Source organism: Herpailurus yagouaroundi, unplaced genomic scaffold, assembly GCF_014898765.1.
Source record: "Herpailurus yagouaroundi ecotype Mexico unplaced genomic scaffold, PumYag 29, whole genome shotgun sequence".
In the NCBI taxonomy this organism is placed as follows: Eukaryota; Metazoa; Chordata; class Mammalia; order Carnivora; family Felidae; genus Herpailurus; species Herpailurus yagouaroundi.
Window position 1 is genome coordinate 86,316,272 of NW_024412377.1, and position 25,896 is coordinate 86,342,167.

The window sequence follows — 25,896 nt, forward strand, 5'->3', positions numbered from 1 at the left end:
CCTAGTTATAACTCACAAAAACCTTTAACAACCAACCAACAAAGCTTGGTGGTAGAAATAAGCGTACTATCTGGAGTACTTTCGTTAGCCTTTGCTAACTTTTAAAAGTATGATGACTTTTTTCTTAGGCTATTTTATTTCATGAAGAGCAATCCAAAACATTTAATTGTTCCACAGAGACCTCATTTTCAATTCCTTAAGAATCCCTTCTGGTCCCTCTCTGAATCTCCCTAGATTCTCTAGGGGCTATTTTATAGATTATTGGAATAGTCTGCTCAGTGCTGAGAATTTAAAGATCTATTATCTTTCATTTATTCATTCCTTCAACAACTACGGGTCAGGACTATGAGCAGCACTGGTGTTAGATAAAGGCAGTGTCCAGCTCTAGCAGAGACTAGCTGACTGTTCAGCTCACCAAGTCATTTGCTCTTTGCCCAGATACAGACCTAGACCACTTTCCCAGCCTCTCTATTTAGGTGTGGCCCCGTGTCTGAGCCCCGTGGCTTAGGGGAGTAGGGCATAAGTCCTATATGACAGTAGCAGACCCGATCTGCCACACTTCCTTCCCCTTTTTCTTTCTTCTTCTTTTTTTTAATGTTTATTTATTTTTGAGAGAGGGAGAGAGAGAGACAAACAGAGCACCAGTGGGGAAAGGGCAGAGAGAGAGAGAGAGAGAGAGACAGAATCTGAAGCAGGCTCCAGGCCCTGAGCTGTCAGCACAGAAACCGACACGGGGCTCAAACCCACAAACCATGAGATCATGTCTTGAGCCAAAATCAGAAGCCTAACCAACTGAGCTACCCAGGTGCCCTCTTTCCCTTTACAAAGTAAACATTTACTGAAACTGGCTGAACCACCAGATGGAACTTGAGACCCCAACTTGTGCTTGGAGTAGAGTCACCTGACAATCAGAAACGTCTCTTTTGGACTTCACTGAGGCAAGAAATAAATCTCTACTGCATTTAGCTACTTAGATGTAGGAGTTTATCTCCTATGCTAGCTACTAGTGCCCTAAAACACTGCAGTAAAAATCAAATGGGAAACTATCTTTAGTAAGCAGTATACAGTACAGTGCTTTGGTAGTGGTGAAATGTGCTATAATCTAAGTTCAGAAGATGGCCTGGGAGTCAGGCATACAAGAGATGACATCTGAATTAAATTTTGAAGGCTAAGTGTCAGGCAAGCTAAGCAGGGAAAGGGTATTCAAGGCAGAATTTCAGGTACAAAAGCTCCCAAGCAGGAAAGAGAAATGTCAAAAGATTAGAAATTTGGGAAGCGTTTACTTTAAGGAGAATGTTGGAGATATGAGCCTAGAAAGGTATACAGAGGCAAACTAATGGAGGAGGAATAGACATCTAGCAGGCAAAGAACAGGTGGGCAGAGGGCATTCTGGGCAGGAAAACAGAATGTATGAGACCCAGAGTTATTAAAGAGCACAGTGATCTCTGGAAGTTAAACACAAATTACCAGAAAAATAAGACAGGTGGGACAATGAGAATGGAGTAGAAGTTAAGACCTTTGTTCTCCTTCCCTTGATTCTGAAGACAATACAGCACTAAGGAGTCTTAAGCAGGGGTAATGGAACATATTTTCTCTTTATAAATATTACTCTGGTCAGAAGTCATGTGGAAAACAGATGAGGGGGGCGCCTGGGTGGCGCAGTCGGTTAAGCGTCCGACTTCAGCCAGGTCACGATCTCGCGGTCCGTGAGTTCGAGCCCCGCGTCAGGCTCTGGGCTGATGGCTCAGAGCCTGGAGCCTGTTTCCGATTCTGTGTTTCCCTCTCTCTCTGCCCCTCCCCCGTTCATGCTCTGTCTCTCTCTGTCCCAAAAATAAATAAACGTTGAAAACAGATGAGGTTTTATGTAGTCTTTTAACCAAACAGTGCTGGTGGAGGGGTCTCCTACCAAAAATGTTATTGTGATGACATTGAATTCAACCTTAACATTTGATGACAGATAAATTTTAATGCTAATTGATCATCATAAGGATGTGCCAGATTAGAAAAGACTAGAAGCAGGGAGACACATTAGGAGGCTCTCAAGATTGTCTAGGACACTGATGGTGAGAGTCTGAGCTAAAGTGGAGCCAGAAGAAATAAAGAAGAGGGTAAGCATTTGAGAAATACCAGGCTCTGTGCTAACAGCAAGGAGCCTGGAGCCTGCTTCAAATTCTGTGTCCCCCTCTCTCTCTGCCCCTCCCCTGCTCACACTCTGTCTCTCTCTCTCAAAAATAAATAAACATTAAATTTTTTTTTTAATTTGAGAAATCAAAGAGGGGGACACAAACATCAGAGATGACTTGGGTTATCTTGGATGAGTAGAGACACGGTAATGCTAGTCACCCAAGAGGGGCACAACATAGAAGAAAAACTGGGAGGAAAAAAAAGTTTGGTTTTGGGAATGCTGATACTGAGGAGACCAAGGTACATCCAAGTGGAAATGGTGAGTCTTCATTTGGAAAGAAATACAGGCTCAGGTTGGCAAAGATCAGAAAAGGGGATAAATTGCATTGTTTCATCAATGTATAGAGGTCCCAGTAGAAGCCTGAATGAAAGCAACAGAGATTGTTCAGTGTCAGTAGAAAGGAGGGCCAGGTATGGAAGCTTAGGGGCCACTTCCATTTCAGCATCCAACCAACTAAAAAAAGAGATGGACGGAGTAGGAGGAAAGCACTTCCGAAGCAATGTCCCAAGTCCAGAACGGTACAATCATAACATGCAACCAAGCATGTTAAATACTGCAACAGTCAGACCCAGAGGCTTCTATATTGGTGATACACAAGATCTTGGAGACCTCCTGGGTAAAAGTTTAGTGGAATGGTGTCAAGAATGAAAGCCAGGTTATGGTGAATGTGGGGAAGGCAATGATGTGAAACCAGCAAATGTCACTATTCTTTTTAGAAATTTTGCAAAATGGCTGGAGATGGAAAGAAATGTAGGATGGAGGAAAGACTTTCCTAGGAAGAAGAAACATGAAAATGTCCATAAGCACGGGGGATGGTTGTGATGAAGGGGAAGACACTGAAGATGAAAAAGCCTGGGGAGAATGATAGCTATGGTTGTGCTGAGCATGGCTGGTGTAGAGACTTGTCAGATCACTGTGTTGTACACCTGAAACTAATGTAACACCATGGATCACCTATTCCTCAAAAGAAATTCAATCAATCTTTAGAAGGAAAAAAAAAAAAAGCCTGAGGATAACAGGCACCAATAGGATCCAATAGGATCCAGGAGGATCACTAGTATCACTAGTACCTAGAAAGAGAGATGTAAACACAACAAAGGTATTAAGCACTGATTGACTGGATACATGGGACTCATCTGAAAACCAACAACACCTTTTTAGACAATCTGTGGATACATGCTGTTTCAGTCCTACTTTCCAACTAGTTCTCTTTAGAACTTTGTTATAATTTGTAATTTAAATGAAGTATTTTGTATTCCAATGCCACTAACTTTGTACCATTTCAATTGAGTCAATAAAAAAAAAAAACTTTTTCTATTTTGTCTCTACTTCTCTATGTTTAAATCAGGTTATCTGCTACTTATCTGCTTTGCTCAAGTAGACATTTAATAAAATGGGTGTTCTTCTAGTTTTGAATGTTTCATGGAACAAAAGGTGACAAAGGGATCTAGAGTCAGAGAATACAAACTGGAGTCTAGTTTTATCTTACACTAAATGTAAACAGGTTTAGTATTTGCATCATAGGAATTATAAATAAACTTCCTTATTGGACTATTATGAGATAACATCAATTAAAAAGTCTGTACAAATATAGACTTCACAATTCAAAAAAAATAATAATGTGATAATAATGTGGAAATGTTGGGGTTTGGAGCAAATGGTCAAGAAAGAATTCTTGAGATTTCTTTGGTGCAAAAAGGTAGTTTTATTAAAGCACAGGGATAGGACCTATGGGCAGATAGAGCTGCCTTGGGGTTTTGTTTTGGTTTTGGTTTGTTTTTTAATGTTTATTCATTTTTGAGAGAGAGAGAAAGAGAAAGATCATGACTGGGGGAAGGGCAGAGAGAGAGGGAGACACAGAATCTGAAGCAGGTTCCAGGCTCTGAGCTGTTAGCACAGAGACCTACTCAGGGCTCAAATCCACAAACTGTGAGATCGGGACCTGAGCCGAAGCTGGATACTTAACCAACTGAGCTACCCAGGGGCCCAGCACTGGAGTTTTAACAGGTGACTAATTACACAATTTTAAGTTGGGAGGGGGTTAGGAATGGAGTCAGTCTCTAAGTAATCTTGGAAGCAAGGTTCCCAGGACCTTGAGGGGGGTAGCTCTTGTTACAAAAAGGTCATTTATTACTATCTAATAAAACCTTAGTCATGAGACCCTTCAGATGTGTATCAATGAGCTATAAGCTTTGGGGATGATTGCCAACATAGACCTTGAGGGGTTGAGACAAAGGAAGTTTCCAAAGTAATTGTTATATGTTAAAAAAGACTTACAGGATCCTGGAGGGTCAGGATAATGTTAAGCTAAGATTGCCTTCCGTCCCTTAGCAAAGTGTCATCATCAAAACAGCTGAGCTCACAGAGGAAGGTCACTCTGCCTGCCTCAAGGACTTGTCAATGGGCTGTAAGTAGCAAGGAAATTTAATCTTTTCCTTTGCCTTTGTTTCCCACATCAATAATTCCCTTAAAGAACAAAATAACATCATTTCTACAGATATATATTGCATTCAGTAAACAACAAAAATCAACCAGCAAAGTTAAGTGAGATTGAAAAAAACCTTCCTTTGAGGTTCTCCAAGGGGATTATTGATTTCTGAGAACATATAAGGAAGGTATGTTTTGGACAAATAGCCCCTATCATTCAGAGTGAAATATTGACGGTAAGCATTTAAAGCATAAAGATAAAAATGGACACAATGATCGAAAGGAATTAAGCATATTTGTGGCTTGGCATTTTATATTAATTTTTTATAAACAACAATTTAAATTTTTGTTTAACATTTATTCATTTTTGAGAGACAGAGAGAGACAGAACATGAGTTGGGGGAAGGGCCAAGAAAGAGGGAGACACAGAAACCAAAGCAGCCTCCAGCCTCCAAGCTATCAGCACAGAGCCCAATGTGGGGCTCGAACCCACAAACCATGAGATGATGACCTGAACCGAAGTTGGATGCTTAACCAACTGAGCCACCCAGGCACCCCTATAGTGGATTTTGTTTCCAACTTGCTGTTGGTATTTTGCTCTTTTTGAGTTACCTTTGTTACATGCTATGTGCTGCTTGTATATTATTATCTTTGAGAAATTATCATATAAAGTAAGGATTTTTAAAATTAATTTATGTTTTTTAGTCATCCCTACACCCAATGTGGGGCTTGAACTCATGACCTGGAGATCAAGAATTGCATGGTCTTCCAACTGAGCCAGGCAAGTGCCCCTAAAGTAAGGTTTTTTGATGAGAAAATAAGCTCTTGATTTTTAAAATAATTATAAGCCATTCTAAGGCCTAACGATATATGGAGACATTGAGCCTTACATTTATCAGCTTTGAAGAGTTACCACCCACTTGTTGGTATGAGCGCTGGGTGTTGTATGTAAGAACCATGGAATCTACCCCCAAAACCAAGAGTACAGGGTACACACTGTATGTTAGCCAATTTGAAAATAAATTATATTTTTTAAAAAATGAAGAGTTAGCACCCAACATGAGCAAATCCCAAGAGAAAAATCTTCTTTAGACTCACTTAACCATTTACTGTTTTTATTTTTATTTTTTTTGTTTGTTTGTTTTATTCAGTGCTATGCTTTTGACTCTACTTGAAGATTCTTCAGGTAAGTCCAACCCACAATGGTCTTCTTAGATTTTGAATCTCTTTGTTAGAACCACTGTTATTTAACCGTTTCACTCATTGACTATTTTACCCTTGACTCTAATAGAATCTCCTATGAATGTCATGTATACTCTTTTGGTGTTTCCCACAATTTTCACCCCACTGCTTCGTGTGTATGGTCAATAATGCATTTAACTGCAAGCATTTAACTGAGTTTTCCTGCCCATTAGTCCAAGCCTTAACATCACTACTAATTGAGCATGGTAAGACTACTACTTCATCAGTTTGGCCCGCTACCCAGGGACAGCGCTGGAATACCAATTCTCTAAGGCAGCCAGAAGACTGGTCCATAGTAGTGAGGATCACCAGTGCTGGGAAGGACAGCACACAGACTCAAAAATCTCAGTGATTTAATATAACCAAGATACATATTTCTCCTTTCCTTGATGGTCTCATATATATGTGATCAATTCTACCATTTTGTTGTTATACCACCACAACAAGACAGGGAACAGGCTGGGAATCTTAAGGGGCCAGGCCTGGAAGTGACCATGGTCCTTTGCCCTCATCCTATGGGCAGAGCTAGTCACATGGCCCAGACCTGTCAGGGAGGCTGGGGAATGTGGAAAGCATACAGGTATTTTGTTAAGCACTATTGTCTCTGGTCATCTAGTCTAAACCTCTTTTTTTTTTTCAACTAAAATTGACAACAACTTGACCATCTCTGTCACGGTCACTCCTTAAGTCTGAGCAGCATTAGGAAAGTTTACTTTCCATCTCAGTGGGTTCCTTGAACAAACGGTTTGGGAAGTAACAGAAACACAGTAATGCAGGGGTGCAATCACCAGTTCACAACAGTGTTAGGCTGCAACTGGGACTCTGAATTTTAGGGCTTTTTCGAGTTTTGTGGAGATTTCACTAGGCGAGCAAAGGTTGGGGTAGCATTCTCTATTTGGAGCTACTTGTCAGCTTCTCAGCTACTCCTGATAATGACCACTGTAGGTTCAGGTGACCAATGAATGCGTGCCGCAGGCTTAATAACCTCTCACTCTCATAGTCAAGGGGGCCACTTTGATGCAGCCCTGGGAAAGTAATTCAAAACTGGTTGTGATTCACTTAATATGGCAGGGGTAGGACGCTTTTCTTCAGTGATCCAGATTGAGAAATAAAACAGGACAGGTTCAAACATCCAACAAAAAATGGGTTGTTGTTTTTTCAGGCCTCTGCATTCTTCAGAAGGAAAAATAGACACTAACGCACTGCTGTGAAACAGGTATCCTAGGAATAGTCTAGCATGCTTGCAGTTTTGCTTCACTGGAAAATTTAAATAATTTAAAGTTAACTGATTTTTCAGTCTGATTTAGACGCACTCTGTTACACAGTCCCAGACAGGGACAGGCAGCTGGCACCTGTTTGTGTGATCACTCTCCAGACAGTAATAACTGTCACAGTATTACCTTTCACTCACAGCAGTTATCTCCAAGGAGCTCCAGCACCAAAATTCTGTTTGACGGGTAGAAATACGGCCCTTTCGTGTGCTCAGTGTAGTGAGAAGCAATTGCAACATAACTGTGATGACGGGCAACCATTCTACGACATTGCACTATGGCTGCAATGGCGATCACAGGCTACTACTCATCAATAGATTTTTCTGGCTTGGAGGGATCTATTAAATACCAGCAGATGGAGTTGTGAGCGTCCTTGGAGAACTGACTAATTCCACAACCTGTGGAAATGCTCTCCTTCCGTTTATGGCTTGGTCTTTTTTGGAGACAGAAAACAAGTGTGATAGGGAAACTGAAAGACGGGAAAGGAGCTGCCAGAGCCTAGAAGATGTTCTCCTGTCTTCACTGTTCCAAGAGCTCAAGCTTGGTCAAAACCCCAGTGCTCTTGCCAGGGAAACCCTCTACTTTGATCACAGTGGAAATCAGAACTCTGCCCAGATTCTTACTCAGCAAGGGATAGGCCCTACCAACCTGCACAGGTCATTTTTTGCTTTTGGATTCTACTGGTCTTCTCAGGTTGCCATAAGAAATACCACACATTGGGGCGCCTGGGTGGCGCAGTCGGTTGAGCGTCCGACTTCAGCCAGGTCACGATCTCGCGGTCCGTGAGTTCGAGCCCCGCGTCAGGCTCTGGGCTGATGGCTCAGAGCCTGGAGCCTGTTTCCGATTCTGTGTCTCCCTCTCTCTGCCCCTCCCCCGTTCATGCTCTCTCTCTGTCCCAAAAATAAATAAATGTTGAAAAAAAAAATTTTTTTAAAAAGAAATACCACAGACAAGTCAGCTTAGAGAGCATGGATTTTTCGTAGAGTTCTAGAGGCTGGAAGTCTGAAATCATGGTGCCGGTATGATCAGGATTTGGATGAGGACCCTCTTCCTGCCTTGCCGATGGCTTCCTTCAGACCATGTCTTCACACTAGAGACAAAGAGCAAACTCTCTGGTATTTATTCTTATAAGGGCTCTAAATCCTAATTCTTATAAACGCTCTACCTTCACGACCTCATCTGCACCTAATTACTCCACAAAGTCCCATCTCCAAAGAGCATCACAGTGGGGGCCAGGGCTTCAACATGTACATTTTGGGTAGGACGTTAGTTTAGCCCATAGCACTAAAGTAGGAACAGGAGGATTCTAGTAGTATCTTGATGGATCTCCCTGTTCCTCACTAGATTCTACAAGCTCAACAGGTTTTTGAAAAATGGTAATCATATAACATCGCTCCCTATACAAAATCCTCTAATGACCTCCCACCATACTTAGAGAAACTATTCCATGGACTATGAGGTTCCTTATGATTCACACCCTTCTTTCTTCTAGTTCCTTCTTTGTTGACTTCACACCTGCCATACCAGGTCTCTCACTGTTCCCCAAGCATACCATGCTCACTTCTCCTTTAGGAACTTTGCAGTTGCTATCTCCCTGGTCAGGAGCACTTTTCCAGATCTTTGAATGGCTTGTTCTCGGTCTTTATTTTCACCTTAACTATCACCTTCTTGAGACACTCCTCTTTCTCCTGTTCTCTCTACCTGTATGTTCTGGTTCATGTAAGTACCATATCTTCGAAGGGCTTCATATATGAAACTTCACCTATTTTCTCTTTATAATCTCAGTAACTAGAGCACTGCTCAGAATAGAATAGGTACTAAATTAGCATTCATCACAAAAAGTAAATTGACACACATGTCAAGGACTGCCTTGTATATATTGTCATCCTAATCCTCTTTTGATCTCCAGCCCTGTATACCTGCTTCCTTGATGTCCTACATTGACCCTTTTATAGACATCTCAAATTAAAAGTTTTCAAAATTGATCACTCTATCCCTTAAAACGTACATTTTCTCCTATGTCCCTCTTCACATAGTGATCCAAGGAAAGTCTGGGCATCATCTTTAATTTTTTCCTCTTCCTCTCCTCCTTGCATGCAGTAAGTAATCAATCCAATTATTCTATTTCTGAAACACGTCACGCCTCTTTTCCTCCTCGCCCCATCTCTACCACGGTCACTTGTCCAAAATGCCACCATCTCTTGCTGGGAGCACAGCGTCCTGCAACAAGTCTTCCCACTTTCATTCTTGGCACTGTCTCCCCCTATTTTCCACACAGCAGCCAGGGGTGCCTGGGTGGCTCAGTCGGTTAAGCGTCTAATTGTGGCTCAGGTCATGATCTTGCAGTTTGTGAGTTCGAGCCCCACGTCGGGCTCTGTGCTGACAGCTTGGAGCCTGGAGCCTGCTTCAGATCCTGTGCCTCCCTCTCTCTCTCTGTCCCTACCCCTCTCACACTCTGTCTCTCAAAGATGAATAAATGTTAAAAAAAATAAATAAAAAATAAAATAAATAAACAGCAGCCAGAGTGATGCAGGGCATTTATTTTAATAGCAACAGGTAATATGCTACTAACAGCTACTCTTTGGGCACCTGAAGACAAACCAAACCAAACATGAGTTTGGCTCCCTCAAAGACTAAAAATGCAAATCTGTACATGTAACTACTCTATATTAAAAGTTTAAAGGGGCCCATGGGTGGCCCAGTCAGTTAAGCATCCACCTCTTGATTTTAGCTCAGGTCATGACCTCCCAGTTGGTGAGATCGAGCCCCAGATCAGACTCTGTGCTGAGACTATAGAGCCTGCTTGGGATTCTCTCTCTCTCTCTCTCTCTCTCTCTCTCTCTCTCTCTCTCTCTCTCCCCTGCTCGCATGCATGTGTGTGCTCTCTCTCAAAATAAATAAATAAACATTAAAAAAAAAAAAAAAAGGCTTAAAAAGTGCTCTCACCACCCTTAGAATAAAAGCCAGTGTCTTCACCAGGCCATGAGTATCTGTGTGATCTGACCTGTCAATTTCTCTCCTCATAGCTTGTACAGCCCTCCCCCTGCCTCTCTTAGCTCTGGTTGCAATGGCCTCGCAGCCCTTTGAAACTGCCTGCCACCTGCTTTTCCCCTTCGGAGTTTTCATGCAGGATCTTCCCTGCCTGGGAAGGGATTTCCTCCACTCTCATCCTAAATAAGTCATCTCTGCTTCTCCTAGGACTCAACTGAAATGTCACTCTTCAATGATGACTCCCGTAAAGCACCTGTTCAAAACTGGGCCCCTCTTGTTAAACTCTCTTCACAGCACTTCCATCTGGTTTTAACATAGTTGGTAATTACAGATTTATCTGTAACTGCTCAATAGCTGCTTTTGCCATTATATTGAAAGCTCCAGGAGCTCAGAACTCATGATCTGCTGCTTGTTTGTTTGTTTTTTTAATGTTTATTTATTTTTGAGAGAGAAACAAAGTACGAGACTGGAAGGGACAAAGAGAGAGGGACAGAAGATCTTAAGTGGGCTCCGTGCTGAGAGCAGAAGGCCCTACCCAGGGCTCAAACTCATGAATCGTGAGACCATGACCTGAGGCCAAGTCGGACTCCTAACCAACTGGGCCACCCAGATGCCCCTATGGTCTGTTTTTTTTTTTTTTTTTTACCTGCCTTTTCTTCAGAGGCTAAGCTTAATACCAGGTACACAGTGAGCATTCAATAAATATTATCGTAACCCAAATAAGTGGAACACTCTTTTCCACCCCAACAAGTACCCAATGACCTTTTATCTCTTGCCCCTTGAGTGGTCAAAAATAAAATGCACCAGCAGGTTACTACCATGTAGGATATCCCAAGTAACTGGGGAAAGAAGTAGTATTTTAACCATGGTTTTCAGTGAACTTTAGTCTTTTGCTCAAGAACAGAGGTTTTGGGGTCCTTGGGTGGCTCAGTCGGTTGGGCGTCCAACTTCGGCTCAGGTCATGATCTCCTGGTTCACGGGTTCAAGCCGCGTGTCAGGCTGTGTGCTGACAACTCAAAGCCTGGAGCCTGCTTCGGGTTCTGTCTTCCTCTCACTCTGCCCCTCCCCTGCTCACACTCTCTCAAATATAAATATTAAAGAAATTAAAAACAAAAGAGAATTAAAAAGTTTTCTGTAAATAGTGGAAAGAATCATGTTTTCTGGTAAGGAACTTACATTTGGTATTTATTTGTCTTCTATTGTTTGTAAAGCATACCTTTAAATCTATTTTTCATGATAAACTGATAATTTATTAATCAAAGTATTGGGATTTTATAATTAAAGTGAAATTCTGCTACACAAAAAAAGTGTGAAGACACATGTGTTCTATCCAGTGATTCAGTTATTCTTAACTAAAATTACTCTGCCATACTTAACATAGGACTTAGCGTAGATTTTTTTTCCCTAAAGTTTTACTTAGATAAATAATTTCTATACCCAATGTGGGGCCTGAACTCATCAGAGCAAAAGTCACATGCTCTTCTGACTGACCTAGCCAGGAGCCCCACTGACATAGATTTTTAAAGTCCAAAATACTATTTTTTTAAACAATAACAATTATTATTATTACTAACAACCACAAAAGGCCACACCTCTAAATCCAGGTATTTTTAATGGAAATACAAAGGATGAAGTAGTCATCATAATAGGAAGCTATTTTGGGATCAGGCCCGAAGCCATCGGCTATAACTGATTAAATCAAACAGAGGGCCAAAACCAAGATATCTCAATCAAGGCTGGCAATCTAGACAGGGCCCATGGGCTAATTTTCTGTATTTAAGCGGCTGAAAAGTAACCAGTAGAAAATATTTTATGATATGTAAAAAAAACTGAATCAAATGCAAATTTCACACAACCATGCCTATGAGCTTACACAGTGTCTAGATGTACTTTCACACTGTGATGGCAAAGTTAAGTAGCTGCAACAGAGACTTCTCAAGAGTTTTTGACTGTAACCTCAGTAGTAAGTTTTACATGGAGCACTGTATATTCGCAGACACATAGCTGTAAAGCTTCCCCAGACAGTATTCACACTACTACAATGTGCTCTACTGTGTTCTGTTCAATTCTATTTCACTTAAACCATATTTATAATGATTCCGATTCTGACCCACTAATGATAGCTACTCATAGTTTTAAAAAAATTAATTTGGGTTTGTTTTCTCAATCCTGGTTATGTAATAAATCACTTAGGAAGCTCTTGAAAAAATACTAGGCCAGTCAAATCAAAATCTCTGGGCACCTGGGTATCACTCTTCAAAAACAGCAAGCAAATTAACAGCCCCTCTGGCTTACGCTGAGAAGCCTGGGCTGAACACTAATCCCCTTGCCATTCAACGCAGGGGTCTTCAGACGAGCGGCATCAACACCTGGCAGTTTCCTAGCAACTCATAATCTCAGGACCCAACCCAGACCTATTAAATCAGATTCTACTTTTTAACAAGATCCCCAGATAATGACATGCCTGTTGAAGTGTGAGAAGCATGGATCTAAACCAAGAAACAGTTTTTGATTAAGCACTGCAGCATTAGATTATGCTCTCCTCTGTGGGAAAGGAAAATTGCGTATTTGCCTCCGGTTATTATTGAATTTGGACCGGCAAGGGCAAAATGTGAAATGGCAGAAACAAAATGTGCCCAGAGAGAAAAGCTGTTTCATGTGTGGGAGTTTCTACCTGCAGAAGGCCATCCCACTCCAAAAAAGAGGGGGAGTGGAGCTGGAATCCAAGACTATAACTTGAGTGACCTTGATGTGCCAAGCCCAACCAGACCTCCAAGTGGGGTCCAAGCATATGGCAGCCTTGCCCTCCTCCCCTCCCGCTGCTGCAGCCAGACCCACTATACAGTTTCTCTAATCCAACCTTTGCACCTAGGCCAGAACCAGACTGGCTTCTAGGAATCAGAGGACAGGCTCTGCTACCGTCCACTTGATCAGAAACATCCGTGTTTTATGGGGCGCCTGGGTGGCACAGTCGGTTAAGCGTCCAACTTCAGCCAGGTCACGATCTCGCGGTCCGTGAGTTCGAGCCCCGCGTCGGGCTCCGGGCTGAGGGCTCAGAGCCTGGAGCCTGTTTCCGATTCTGTGTCTCCCTCTCTCTCTGCCCCTCCCCCGTTCATGCTCTCTCTCTGTCCCAAAATAAATTAAAAAAAAAAAAAAAAAGAAACATCCGTGTTTTAGAAACCAAAGCTCTCTGGTGCGTTTCATCCCAGTAAGAGCAAAGGAGGAGGTTCTGAGTTTGCTCTGGTTGCCGAATAGGAGGCTTCCCAGGGACACAGTGAGTCACAGAGGAGCCACGGAGGGGTGAGGTCTCCAGCAACCTACACAAACTCCTTGGCAATTGGAACCTTGGGCGGAAAGTTTTCCCTCTGTAATTTCCTCAGGCCTCTTCCACAGTTTCAACTATTTGTGTTCTCACAGCATTTCCAAATGCTGGTTTTACCCTCTGCTGACCTGAGCAACTCTATTTGGGATCGTTAACTTTTTAAGTGCTGGTAAGAGACCGCAACATTGAGTTTAGATTTTGCTTTGTTCCGTTTTTGGTGGGGGAGAGAGGATGTAAAGCAGAGGTACTAGATTTAGAAGCATGTATTGATAGAAATTTCATCAAATATCACAAGGTCTAGGCATGAGTATCAGAAGACACCTTTTTCTTCACTTCGTCCTTCCCCCGACAAATACCAACAGTAAGAAAACAAACAAACCAAAAACAGACCTAATGACCACATGTTCATTGACCACATGTTAACCTCTCTAGAGAAGCCTTCACAACTTGGATGTTATTGCTCTCAGTCCCCACCAGGGAGAGAGAACTCTTCCTAGGGCAGGGGTTCTCAAAGGGTGGTACCAGGAGAAGCCACTTCACTTGGGAACTTGACAGAAATGCACATTCTCGGGCCTTACCCCTACCAAAACTACTAAATCATAAGTGCTGGGGCTGGGGCCCAGCCCTCCAGGTGGTTCTGAGGCATGCTAAAATTTGAGGACCTCGGTGCTAGGGAGTAACTAAATTCACACCAGCTACAAATTAAACTGGTCTCAAAGATAGGTTGATCGGTTTCAGAAAACAGCTAGTTACTAACCTACCCTATCTTTAAAAAAAAAAAAAAAAAAAAAAAAAAGTTGAGTTTATGAAACAGGATTCTGAGCATAGATAAAGACTAACTTTTTATGGCCACCATTGGACTTTTCCAGTAAGGGCTTAAAAAGTTGTATGGGTAGGTCATCTTTTGTTGATGATGTACTCGGACGGACATGAATCTGTCAAAAGGAAAAGAACACACTGCTCTCATTTTGCCACTGAATTATAACTTCCAGTCAATAAACTAGACAAATTAACGTCTACCTGGAACGAATTAAAATACCTCTAAACAAGGTGAAGTTGACCTATCAAGATTCACTTACCATGAACAAACCTCTGTTCCCATTAGTGCTTTAAAAGGTAAATTAACACACATACAAAGACACATGTAGTGCCTAAGGTATGTTTGCCCAGTGAACCATAAACTATGGTTTAGCAGGGATTTCTTAACAAAGCAGACTCCAAGTTGCTACCCAATCCTCTGGGACAGCTGTAGTTAGTTCCTAGAGGAGCCCAATCGCAACATCTATGTAGGCTCCAAGTAGAAACATCTTGAGATCACACTAATGTATATTAAGGGTTGCCAAACAATAACAAAGGGATTAGAGGCAAATGATTTTTCATTTAGAAAATTTTTTAAAAAGGTTAAATTTTGGGTAATATTTTTATAACAACCCACATGGTTTACTGGAAGCAGAAAAAGAAAATTCCAAGTGGAGAAAATTTGTTTCTGCTTAAAATTTACATAACATGCATTTATTCATGCATTAATCTATTACTTATTCTTTCTTCTCTCCTCTTCACACTTTGAGGTCTCTTTGCTTAAGGGATAGATAGTCATCATTAGTGAGGAGTGCTCTGACTTATAATTATTGATTACCAAGAAAACACAAAAGTTGTGGTTATTTACAAACTGTGTGACCTTGGTAAGTTATTTCATTTTTTAAAAAAATATAATGTTTTATTTTAATGTTTATTTATTTTGAGAAAGAACACTTGTGTACAAGTGGCAGAGGAGCCAAGAGAGACGGAGAGACGGAGAATCCCAAGCAGTCTCCGTGCTGACACAGCACAGAACCTGATGCAGGGCTTGATGTTGTGAACTGTAAGATCATGACCTGAGTGAGCCAAGATCAAGAGTCAGATGCTGAATCGACTGAGCCACCCAGATGTCTGCCCCTTGAACAAGCTGTTTTAGCTCTCAAGAGCCTGTAATCATTTCTGCAACAAAATTATAATACTTCTTTTATACGGTTCTTGATAGTAGATGTCCTATACATTCTACCAATAGAATTTTCTCTTAATAAGGGGGAACACAGTGGAGAAACACACCAGACATTTATTTGGGTACTTTATTTTGCTTCGCAAACTAAATATCAACATGCCAAACTTCTTTGTTTATTCCAGATATCCTTTCAATTCAGAATGTCCAAAGAGAAGTTATTCCCCCTACCAACAAAGCCTCCTTTTTTTTTTTTTTTTTTTAAAATCAGGGCTTCCCAGCCACCTTATTCCTATTAATCACACTAATCTTATCTTTTGCTTTCTTTATAACCTAATGAATCCAAAGAACATCACAGAGCTACTGTTTCTTTATTTGTAACTTCTCCCTTACCTTCCCTGTCTCCTTGCCTCATTCTCTTGTGTTTGGACCAATGCAATAGTCTTGTATCTTTTTCTGGGCTTTCAGTATCTTTTCCTAGTCAGTCTTAAAAGTGTAGTGAATGATCAGACAACCCTCAGCACTATCCTGCCTGGATTGGATTCCTAGCTCCACCCTTTCATTGTTATATGAACTCAGGCAAGTTATTTCAACTGAAATAGCTCCCATTTTTTCACCTGGAGAATGGATGTCACAAAATTATCTTACTTTTCTTTTAATTAAGTGATATAATTGATATACAATACTTAGAGTACTCAGTTCAGAACAAGCACTGTATAAATGTTAATTTATTCTTTTATTCATTGGCCAATTAATCTGACTAAATCATATTTGATCATGGCATTGCCTACTCTGGAAAAATCCAGAACAGTTTCCCAGAGCCAATAAGTTATATTCTAGGGGCACCTGACTGGCTGAGTCAGTAGAACATGTGACCCTTGCTCTTGGGTTTTTAAGTTCAAGCCCTACATTGCGTGTAGAGATTACCTAAAAATAAAATCTTAAAAAAAAATTGGGGGTGCCTGGGAGGCTCAGTTGATTAAGCATCTGACTTGGGCTCAGGTCATGATCTTGCAGTTTGTGGGTTTAAGTCTCGCATAGGGCTCCACGCTGACAGATCAGGGCCTGGAGCGTGCTTCACATTCTGTGTCCTCTCTCTCTGCCGCTCCCCAACTTGCACTGTGTGTGTGTGTCTCTCTCTCTTAAAAAATGAATAAACATTAAAAAAACTAAAGGAAAAAAGTTAGATACTAGAGCAGAATGTTCATAAATGGCTGGTAATTTTATTGGAAAACAGGTATTCTAGATATTCCTTAATGTCTCTACCTGAAGCAACTATGTCAACACAGAAAGGAAAGCTAATATTTGGACGCTAATACAAGGGAGAAAAACACTTGCAATCCAACCTGGAGGACTCATGTGTTTTAAGATAGCCTCTCTGTTTCTTACTGGTACTGTGTCATCTTTGCCCCTAATCCACCATTGCTTAAATTTCTGAATGTCGCCATTCTAAACACCCTCGTTTCTTCTCCCATCACAACCTTATAGGTGGTTGGTTGTATTCCACCTAGTTCCAAACAATCTGAGAATGCTTACAAAATGTTTATAGCGGGGCATCTGGGTGGCTCAGTTGGTTGAGCATCTGACTTGGGCTCAGGTCACGATCTCACTTTTCATGAGTTCGAGCCCCCCATCCGGCTCTCTGCTGTGAGCACAGAGCCCACTTCCAATCCTGTCTCCCTCTCTCTCTCTGCCCCTCCCCCACTCATTCTCTCCCTCTCTCAAAAACAAACATTAAAAAAATGTTTATAGCAAATTAAAACAAAATAAAAGCGTTTAGGGCAGGAGAAAATATAACACTTTGTTATATAAAATTTAAGTTTTCAAATGTACCCCAATGAGCCCTCTTAAGATCTGCAATAGTCAATCTATTGCATTGATCTATCTATAAATTAAGCAGGCAAATGACACCTTGGGTGGAAGCTGAAATTAAGTTAGTTCATGGTATCTCAAAACGAACAGTAAATTGATGATGTATTCAGGTACTAAAAATTATTCTAAAAGGTGAATTCCATTGCTCTACTAAAATTGGAGAATGGTCCAGGGCAGGGGAAGAAGCAGACACTTTACCTCCAAAATGAACTTTGTAGTTATTCAAAATAAAACTAAATGTCTTTGAATAAATGTTGAAATAGTGGGAAGGACTGCAGCTATTTTAAAATTATCTTCCAGAGGGTTCACAGAAATGTAGGTATGTGGAAAACCAACATCTCAGTTTTACAGAAATAAAATACACAATGAGACTCAAAACAGATTAGCTGAGACCTAGAACACAGGATTATTTTTCAAGAAAGTGGAACAAATTTACTTCTCAGTATAAAAAAGAAAGTGAACAATATCCTTGCCACTTGGATGTAATAAAAAGATTATGAGGAACAGAGAAAAACTGTTTCAAATGTTCACTTATGGGTGGGTTGATCACATGTCCTGTTTTGCCCTAGACAGTCTAGGTTTATTATCTGTTGCCCTGGTGTGATTGTTCGTAGCGCCCCCTTTACTTCCTTAAAGTGTCTTGGTTTAAATAAATTTTATGTTCACCCTATGTGTGTAAAATTAGATGAACATTTTACATGTTGATTAAAATGTTTATTTTCCTGATTTGCAAAAGTAGATCTCTAACTCCAACTATCTGCTTCAGAAGGAAACAAACCAATGTAACTTTCCAAACAGGTAATGCTCCTCGGAGGTTGTGAGGGCTTCTCGACTTCTTCGTTTTACCATTTAATGTTAAATCTGTGTGGATTTGTAAATTCCTGTGTCTGGTAGGAATTACCATTTAGTTCTTTCCATTTCTTAAACCACCTGTACAAGGCTGCTGGGAAGGGCTTGCACTGCTGAGACCATTGGGCTAAACAGAAACGCTCTGAGGGAGAAATTAAAGGGAGTGTATCAATCTCATACAAGTTCCCTTTACAAACCCTAGAAAGATCGATATATTGATAGGTCACAAGACAAGTGTAAAGATGAATTAAACCCTTAGGTTAATTTTCCTGATCCAATTCTCCAATTTTCCATGCAAATGTCTTTCTAAGTCCTTGTAACTTTAAGATCTTTCTCATTCATGAGTCATCTAGAAGAGCAATAGACATTTCTAGGAGGTTACAGGGAGGGGTCTGACAGGCAGGAAGAAGGGTCCAATATTTCATTGTTATATTGACAGTTTGCATATATTGGGGGAGCCTACCCATGGCTCTTTAGACAGATGTCTCCAGAAGCAGGTCTAGTTTGTGCCTAGTCCTTTCTCTTGCATGAAATCGCATTAGAAAACTATTAAAATGGACAATAAAGATAGGATTTTTTTTTTAATCATGGTCTCAAGCTAACTTAGGGGAACACCATCCTCACTTTTCTCTCAAACTTCGCATACACTTTAATGAATAATGTAGTTGATTGTAAGAAATGACATGTGAGAATATTCTTTTTAAAAGTTGTACACATGGAAGGCATTATAATGGTTAAAAATTCACATGTCTGGGGTGTCTTGGGTGGCTCAGTCGGTTGAGCTTCCGACTTCGGCTCAGGTCATGATCTCTCAGTTCATGAGTTCGAGCCCCGTGTAGGGCTCCGTGCTGACAGCTCAGAGCCTGGAGCCTGCTCCAGATTCTGTGTCTCCCTCTCTCTCTCTCTCTGCCCCTCCTCTGCTCATTCTCAGTCTCTCTCTCAAAAATAAATATCAAAAAAATTTTTTTAAAAAATTCACGTGTCTGAGTCATCCAGGTTTCTTAGGGTGTTTGACCCCAAAATAGTACCGTGTTGAGAGCTGAAGTGAAACTAGATCAGTAAAGGGGATGTTTACCATCCTGTTCTCAAAGGAGGTGGGTAGGAGGTGTGGCAAATGTTGCAAGGCTCATTTACTTCTCCCTCCTGAAACTTGTTTTGGCAGTCGGGTGAGCTAGCCAACTTCTTCTGAAGACAGTTCGGTGGGGGAAGGGTTTGGTACGGAGTAAATACTTGTTCTTATTGACCTGGCTTTTTTTCCTTCTTTGCACAGCAATTTCACATTGACCAGGGCTACACTTGTCTTTTCTTATTTGAGTTCAACATTTATGCTTCAAAGATTCTGAACTTCTTGCTTGTGAAGCCCGAAGAGGCAAATGAAAGGGAAGTCGAAAAAGAGAGAGAGAGAGAGAGAGAGAGGGAGGGAGGGAGAGAAATGAAGGTACAACAGAAAGAAAGCTAGAAAAGCAAAGAAATAGAGACTGAGTAGAAATTTCTATCAGGTAAAGGACTTCATAGTTTTGGATTTCAGTTTCCTCTTCCGTAACACAGTGATAATCAAGTAAAAAGGTTTTAGGAAAGTTAGGAGGATTCTATAAGATAAAGTGTATAAAGCACATGAAGCAGTGCCTAGCATATCGTTGGTGACCAAGATTATTATTCTTATGGTATTATTAACAAGAGACTTGGTAGTGTAAGGAATAATATGTAAAAGTCACATTTGCATCCATCTATCTTTAGACAAAGACACACCATTTTCTTCCTTTTTTTTTCTTCTTATGAGAAATAAATCATAATCCCTACCCTTCCTGATATGTATGGTAGAGGTGATCTGATCCTTACCACTAGTCACCATCTTTGGTGCTCATGACCCAAGTATACAGTGAGTATGTACAGATCTACCTCCTCTTGACCCCAGCTATGAAGCTATGATTCTTGTGTGTGTGGCCATAGGCCTTTTATCACCCTTAGTTTACATTTCAATAAAAATGACATGATTCATTAAATAACTCAGGGCCTTTTGCAATGGAAATAATTAGAAAGTAGTCAGAGATCCTCATGGGTTGCAACTGAGCTCACTGAAGAGTCATGCCCTGGGTCTCAAGGGTTATTTGGTGCCAAGCCTGAACAGCTGCCACTTGGGTTCTGGAGTCAGCTGGTTTGACTTTGGATGGCGTAAGAGGCAATAGAAAAAGATAGATCATAAAAGGCCTTCAGAAATCCTTTTCAATTATAGGTGTGGTGTTTTCAAAATTATCCTGTTTTCAGTGAGCTCGGCTCCACCCAGAGGAGAGAAAAATCTGTATGTAGCCAAAGAGAAGTGACTTAGTTAAAGCCCTGCATATAAAAACACAGAAGGAAGGTTGGGAAGGAAGCTGAGACCTCTAGCTTTACCCTGGGGTGTAGTGTTTATATGAAGCAGGAAATCATCTAGTTATAAGCTCAGCCAGCAAACTCCAAGATATGTATCTGAAGAATACCAAGTCCTCCCTCACAGCGAATCTCTGAGGCATCCTCTGTGGTTTCCTGAATTCCTCCTCCTACCCCAGATGAGAGACATTCTATCCCTCATTTGGTTATAATCTTAGTCAAAATCTAGCAACTGAAATGGACTTAAGTGGTATCCAGGGCATTCTGTCAAAGAAAAGAATTAGTAATTGAGAATATAATTTTCATATAACCAAATACCTAAAAAAACCACTATGTGCCAGGAGGTCAAGACACACCTATTTTCCTGTACTGTCTTTTGGAACCCCGTGGGTAGATACATCCGTGTATACATCTTGCAAAAGGGAACAGCTGTAATGCCACAAGACTCTTCTAGAAGAGAATAAATCATAGAAAATTGGAAGTGAAAATGACATCCAAAGTTATCTAGTTCAGCGGTTCTTATTGCTAGCTGTATTTAGAATCACCTGAGGAATTATGCAAAACGCCAATACCAAGCCCTACTCTCCAAGAAATTCTGAGTTAATAGTTCTAGGTTGAGACCTGGGCTCGAATAATCTGCCTATCAAAGATAAGGATAAACCTATTAATAAATGTATACCTAGGGCATTTTATTAATTGATACATTAATAAACAATAAACATAAATTAAAACTTTTCTAGAAAGTTGGAAACAAGAGCAAATATTTGGAGATACAATCTGGATTTGCTCCTTTTGGTGTTCTCAGCACCCAATTTTCCGACGTGTTGGGGGGTGTTCTCCGTACCACCAATTATCTGGGCACACAAGCTGGGTATCAACTCCATTCTGACACTTGACCCAGAAGTAGGGTCAGATTGCACAGGTTAAGGATTCAGCCCCACAGGACTACACCCCTCTCCCACCCCACTTCCCACGCCAGTAGCAAGCCCAGGTTAACCTGTGCTTCTGACCCCACAGGCTGTAAAACAGAGGTTCTCGCAACCTCCTCCTTCCTTGGGTTCGATTAATTGGTTAGTTTAGAGAGGCTCACAGAACTCGGAGAAACATTTTACTTACTATAGAAGGATACAATTCAGGAACAGCCAGGTAGAAGAGATGCAAAGAAAGGCAGGTGGAAAGGGCAGAGACCATCCAGGCCCTCTCCGGGTGTCCCGCAGATCCCCAGCTGTTCACCAATCCGAAAGCTTTCTGAACCGCGTCCTTGCGCGATTTTTATGGAGACTTCACTACACGGACGTGATTGCCTAAATCACTGGCCACTGGCCACGGACTCAACCCCAAGGCCCTCTCTCTTCCCCGGAGGTTCAGGGGCGGGACTGAAAAATTCCAACCCTTGAAACAAGTGATTGGTTCTCCCAGCAGCCAGCCTTTCCCCTCACCTTTAGGTGAGGTCAAAAAGTCACGTCATTAACATAACAAGAGACACCTTTGTTGATCTTATCCCTTAGGGAATTGCGGGGGGGGGGCTTGGGGGAGCTCTGTGCCACAAATGGGAAGGAAGACGGAATATATATTTCTTATTAAGGGGCGCCTGGGTGGCTCAGTTGGTTGGTCCAAGTCTTGATTTTGGATCAGGTCATGATCTTATGGTTCCTGGGTTTCAGCCTCGTGTGGGGTCCATGCTGCTGTGTGGAAACTGCTTGGGGTTCTCTCTCTCTCTCCCCCTCTCCCTCTGCCCCTCCTATGCGTGTGCGCGCTCTCTCTCTCTCAAAATAAATAAACATTAAAAGAAATCACAACATCACACTTCTATACCTCACTTTGGTAAATCACACATTCAACAAAAAAAAAATAAATAAATAAAAATTGAGGACTGGCTCATAGGTAAACTCTGAAGATGCCATTAAAAAATTAATGTGGTGGGGCACCGGGGTGGCTCAGCTGAGTCTCAGACTCTTGGTTTAGGCTCACGTCATGATTTCAGGGTTCATGAGTTCAAGCCCCATGTTGGGCTCTATACTGAAAGTGAGGAGCCTGCTTGGGATTTCTTACTCCTTCTCTCTCTGTCCCTCCCCAGTTTGCTCTCTCTCTCAAAAGATAAATAAATAAGCAAACATTTAAAAAATTAAAAAATAAAAACTTTTTTAAATTTTAAAGATACATCCCTGAGAAGGAGGGGGGATGAAGGGAGGGGCTAGCTGGCTCAGTCAGTAAACCTGCAACTCTTTTTTTTTTTTTTTTAATGTTTACTTTTGAGAGAGAGGGTGAGAGAGAGAGAGAGAGAGAGAGAGAGAGAGAGAGAGCATGAATGGAGAAAAGGCAGAGAGATGGAGACACAGAATCCAAAACAGGCTCTAGGCTCTGAGCTGTCACACCAGAGTCTGACTCGGGGCTTGAACTCAGGAACTGTGAGATCACGACCTGAGCTGAAGTCGGATGCTTAAAGGACAGAGCCACTCAGGTGTCCCAGTAAGCCTGTGACTCTTGATATGTGAGCTGTAAATTTGAGCCCCATGTTGGGTGTAGAGATTACTTTTAAAAAAACCTTTAAAAAAAATAAAATTCAAATTCAAACATGTCCCCCAATCGTTCCCCCAATTTTTTGATACTCTTACCTTCAAGAAGCAGAGCCTAAGCTTTGCGCAGTGCCAGTATTGTAGCCAATGAAGTTTATCTGAGGTGCGATTTTTGCTAAAAGAGGTCAAGCTTAATTTCCCTCCCCTTGAATGTGGGCTGGATTTAGTGACTTGCTGCTAACCAGTAAAATGAAGCAGAAATGGTAGTGTGGGACTTCAGAGACTGAGTCTTCAAAAGGCACTGTTGGCCGCTCTTCCTCATCACTTGCTCTAGGGAAAACAGCTGACGTACCGTGTGAGCCCTGCGAAGGCCACATTGTGATGAACTGAGGCCTTCTGCCACTAGCAATCTGAGCGAGCCATCTAGGAAGTAGATCCTGTAGACCTGGTCAAGCTATCAGATGACTTCTCATGAGGTTGTAGTCCTGGCCGACAGCATGCCGGCAACTTCATGAGATCCCTTGATTTAGAAGCTCCTAGCTAAGCCCCTCCTAAATTCCTGATCCTCAGAAATTGTGTGAGGTAATGGGTGCTGTTTTACGATGCTAAGCTTTTGTACAAGACAACTATAGACAATGAAAATAGTAATACATGATCCTTTGTCTCCACAAGTTTGCCTCCAGCTGAAGAAGTAGGTTACAGCTCCGGAAACATAACAAACTATGGAAGCCTCCAGACGTCCTGTCATACGAAAAGGATCACCGAGTAGTGGAACTCCAAAGGATGATGTCCACATCATGGTCTTTGCAAATTGAGCGCACTGAAGCTAAGTAATTTAGAGCCTGTGTGGCAGGACAGATTAGGTGGATAGAAGCAGAGATAGGGAGACAGACTGACAGACAGATGGGTAGAAAGTTATTCTTTGGGAATCCTCCTCAGTGTTGTGAGATGTCAGGGGAAACCAATGATGGAACTAATAGGTCAACTTCGATCTTTAAGTAGCTTATTGAGATTGCATGTAACACCCTACTAAAGCAGACGGTTAATCAGTCAGACTAATAAAAAAATTCAGTTAAAGGGCGCCTGGGTGGCTCCGTCGGTTGAGCCTCCGACTTCAGCTCAGGTCATGATCTCACAGCTTGTGGGTTCAAGCCCCACGTTGGGTTCGGGGCTGACAGCTCAGAGCCTGGAGCCTGCTTCCGATTTTGTGTCTCCCTCTCTTTCTGCCCCTCCCCTGCTCATGCTCTGTCTCTGTCTCTCTCTCTCTGAAAAATAAACAAATATTTAAAAAAAAAAAATTCAGTTCAGTAGTTGATAAACCATTGTGCAAGCTTACTTTTCCGGGTGTTAACTCTAACGCTGTTCTTGCCATTTGTAATTGCTGTATATTGTGTTTTTCTTAAACTGTACCAGCATTATGCCTTCAATCTCCATTTGTATGAAATGATTCAGCCCCTGCCAAAGTTGACTGGATTAGAGGTTGACAACCCGATTCAAACTGGAACCTGAGATACATTTGCAGGAATTAAGAATTGGGACTTGGATGAGGTACTCTCTGACATGGAGGATAGGCTGGTATATGTTTTCAACCACATTTTCTTCCATTTTAATCCAGGAAGCACAGAAATCTAGTCGGGAGAGAAAGAAAAAGAAGTAGAGAAGAGTTCTAGAGCTAATCGATAATTGTATAATAAATTGCCAATTTCTCCTTATCACTGAAACTGGTTACGGGTGGATCTTTTCTGCAACCAAAAGATTCCAGCTATTACATTCTTCACATTTTACAGTTTAGATTATTAACATTAAAAATGATCTGAACTTTGTCCATTACATATTATAATAAGGTCCCAATGGCAAAACATCTATTCTTTTGCACTTTAAATGATTTTTTTTCCAAATTGAAAAACTTCCCAGAGAAATGGTACAAGTAAAAGAATTTATAAACAACATCTGTCTAGCTCATGTTATTGCTTATTTGTGTAAAAATTTGTCTTATTACTCACACAAGATTTTTTTTTTTTACCCTTTGGAAAAGAATAATCTATGATTTCCTGTAAGTAGAAGAGCCAGGGAATTTTTTAAATTCTGATCTAACTTGTTTCTTCACTTTTATTTTTTTAATTTCTTTTTAACGTTTATTTATTTATTTTGAGAGAGAGAGAGAGAGAGAGGCAGAGCAAAAGGAAGAGAAAGAATCCCAAGCAGGCTAAGCTGTCAGCCCTGAACCGGACGCAGGGCTTGATCCCAAAAACCATGATATGAGATCACCACCTGAGCTGAGATCAAGAATCAGACGCTTAACTGAATGAGCCACTCCATTGCTCCATTTCACTTTTAATTATAATACCTACTTTGGACCATCCAGCAAGAAAAATTTGACTTGGTGTGAAGGTTTAGAATAATTTTTATTTAAAAATGTTTCAGTAGCAACAATAGGTCAGTTTAAGTTGAAAGGACTGTCATACTGCCATAAGTCATTGAAGAGATATAAAGAAGTTAGTATGATAAACCTAAAAAATGTTTGAAAAACTATAATATGTCCTGTAAAAAAAGGGGGGTATTATTATCATAATTAACTCAGTAGGAACATTTTTATTTTAATGTATATGATTAATTGGATGGATACCAGCGAAGACTAAGAAATACAGCAATACCTCCCTCTATTTACTTTTCCAACAGTATTTGGATGATTCTGAATTCAAGAGCAGTGAGGTCTTTTCATCACAGGCTTTTTTTCTTTTGTTTCTGGGGAAGAAAAATATCTGGTTTAGGAGTGACCATCTAGTGTAAGAGATTGTTTTTCAGAATTTTTCAACTCATCTTTGGGGCATTGACCTCAGGTCTGAAAATTGCAAAATCTTTCCTCTTGCAGCTAG

General features: G+C 41.1%; 1 pseudogene; it reads left to right on the forward strand.

Moving 5' to 3' along the window:
• Positions 1–23,138: 23,138 nt before the first annotated feature.
• LOC121017187 (uncharacterized) lies at positions 23,139–23,266 on the forward strand (annotated as a pseudogene).
• Positions 23,267–25,896: the final 2,630 nt, after the last annotated feature.